A 3075-nucleotide genomic window follows, 5' to 3' on the forward strand; every position below is an offset into this window, starting at 1 on the left:
CGAGAAATAAAATTGTAAAGGACTATTTTTAAAGTGGCTGGGTAGGATAAAAATTATTGTGATAAAAGGAGAAATTGCTCATAATGAGCAATTTCTCCTTTTTCAAACCAGAAGTCCTGTTTTCAAAACGAAAACAAACCCTGCAGAAGGAGTTATGGTCTATTGGAACGTAGGATGGAAAAAGTAAAGGAAAGTTAGGTCAAGTTCAGAGCTCCAGATAAGGTTTTGTGAAATTCTTAACGTAACTACCAGATTTTCAAAAAGAATTGAAGTCTGAAATTTTATTCTTACAAGGCTTTTTTTCATTCTTTTTGACTAACTTTAAATTCATAAGTTAACCTGATCCAGTGTAGAAAATATAACATATTGCATAATTAAATTATCTTTTGCCTTAATTTTGTTTTAAAAACAGCAAAATATGTTGAATTGATTATTTTAAAGACTTTCCTTATTTTCCCCAAAATCCGGCGTTTCGCGTGATTTTTTCCCCCAAAATCCGGCATTTTGCGCGATTTTTTTCCCCTCAAAAAAGGCCAGGCCCTTTCCCCAAAATCAGATAAAAAGCCCTGTCTTAACGTTACTACTAAGTTTTGGAAAATAATTCTTAACTTTTCTAAATGACCTAAAATAAATAATAATGGTTATTTTCAAGCAAAAAAATAAAAATAAAAATACTAGCAACTTTATTTATACGAGTTCAACAGTGTCTATTCAGTATTATACAATTTTATTTTTTAAATACCTTCATATGCCCAAACTGTGCTTAGATTGCATGCCTTTGATTAATTTTTACATATTTCACAATTAAAACGGGTCTTCACTTCAATCTTTTCAACGATTAGCCACGGGAATTGTCCCTTCCATTCGTTCAATATTTTTTTGTGTTTAAATTTGGACCAGTCGAGTCGCGTTTTTTATACAGCTTTTACGACTGTGTCGGCAACTGAGCATTCAACATCGTATAAGATCTTTTCTATAATGTCTTTCTTAACATTCAACTTCGGCTCACTTTGCGTACAATATGTTTTAAGCGTGTTTTTGCACGCCTTGCTTTTTTTTAACGCTCTCTGGGCGCCGCCATTGTTTTTTGACAGACTGTACAAGCCATTTTTATTGGAAAACATGCGATTTGTTAAACAACCCGATAAGCACCAAAAAGATCTTAAATACGCGAAAAGAACTCAATAAAAATCGATACGAACCGATGTAAAAATAATATTCGTAACTTGATTTTGTAATTCTGAATGGTATGACAAGATATTAAAATAAATACGTAACGGACTTGAAAATAATTCGTAATTACGAAAATACGACCCTTTTCTGGAGCTCTAAAAATTCTGAATGGTATGACAAGATATTAAAATAAATACGTAACGGACTTGAAAATAATTCGTAATTACGAAAATACGACCCTTTTCTGGAGCTCTAAAGCTAATTGTTTGTCATTATATCTCTTTAAACCTCACGCCATATACAAGTAGTGTTGCCATGATATCAACATCTTGATGAATTATAATTCAAATTTTTGTCTCATAAACATTTACTTTGTTTAACAAACAACCTCTACAAAGCTATCATTCCTACTGCCTTTCGGCACCTCATGAACCTGAACTCAAAAAACTCGTAACTTTATGTTTCCTTAGGCAAATATCTTATTTGTACAATTAACAATTTTGTCGCCACATTAACAATCCTGCTACACTCACTAATGCCTCAAGAATGATCCAAGTAAAGTTCAGGTGATCTACGTCATTAGATATTTTGCATATGTCTCAGGCTTTTTCCGCCCTATGTCACGAATCCGAAATTCGGCCCCATTCCCAATGCAAATCTGGTTGTTTTTTTTCCCTATTGAAATTTTTTTTTCCCAATTCCAAAAAAAAAAAAAAAAAAAAATTTTTTTTTTATTTTTTTTTTTTTTTTTAACCTTAAAATATATAAGTTAACCTGATCTAGTGTAGAAAATAGAAAAAAGTCTCGCATAATTAAAATATCTGTTGCCTTGAATTTGTTTTAAAAACTGTAAAATATATTAATGATTATTTAAGACTTTCCTTATTTTCCTCAAAATCCGGCGCTTCGCGCGATTTTTTACAACTCAAAAAAGGCCAGGCCTTTTCCCCAAATTCAGATTAAAAAACCTGCACTTATCACACATGTTCATAATATTTTGTAAAATTTTAAAGGTCGTTTTTTACCAGTTAACGGCTTCTTTGAAATATAAGAAACACTATTAACATGCGATAATTTTTCCCAATTGAGCCAATTTTGCGATTATCTTTTTTCCCAAAATTGGGGTTTTCATGACGTGAAATTCCCAAAATTCCAGTGTGGCGTTTTCCCAAAATGGAGCGGAAAAAGCCTGCTGTCTTGAAGTATATAAGTAACAGAAACTTTGAAACCTACATACACTTTTTGGAATTTAATGGAAAAAGATTCATGATTGAATGAAGGAACTTTCATTAATCTTGAAGAACATGCGTAGATTTGATCTTCAGCATCTAAAAATATGTGAAATAGAAAAAACGACAATATCTTTTGGAGAGATAAATGTACCTACGCGATAAGCAAAGGACCTGTGCGACAATTCCCGGGCTTTTTAGTCTGTTTAGTTAACACCGTAGTAACATTTTCCATTAATAAAAATGCTCACCTTTCCAATATTAAGAACCCAGTGGGACGAGGGATAGAAAGAGACAGTCACATGCATGAGTACATTTCAACCCATGCGCATTGCACGCTTTTTTCGCATAAAAAACAGTGGAGCGATTCAGGGCCATCATGACCCTCTTGTTATTACTGTATGAGGGAAAGGATCTGATATTGTAATAAAATTGGTTTATGCAAGAACCTGCTTAATATTATCATTATAATTCCATGTTCATAACATGTCATTTATTAGAGCAATTAAAAATGTGGTGTGTTAAATAATTTGGTTTAAAGGTTTTATCTATACAGCTTGTTTGGTACAGTTTAAACTCAAGTAATCAAAACACACATTACCCAATAGTCATGTGACAGTATGCATAGTTACACTGTTAACCTCTATCATACAAGCGCCATTTGACGGTTAAC

The sequence above is a fragment of the Dreissena polymorpha genome, chromosome 1 (assembly GCF_020536995.1).
Source record: "Dreissena polymorpha isolate Duluth1 chromosome 1, UMN_Dpol_1.0, whole genome shotgun sequence".
Classification (NCBI taxonomy): domain Eukaryota; kingdom Metazoa; phylum Mollusca; class Bivalvia; order Myida; family Dreissenidae; genus Dreissena; species Dreissena polymorpha.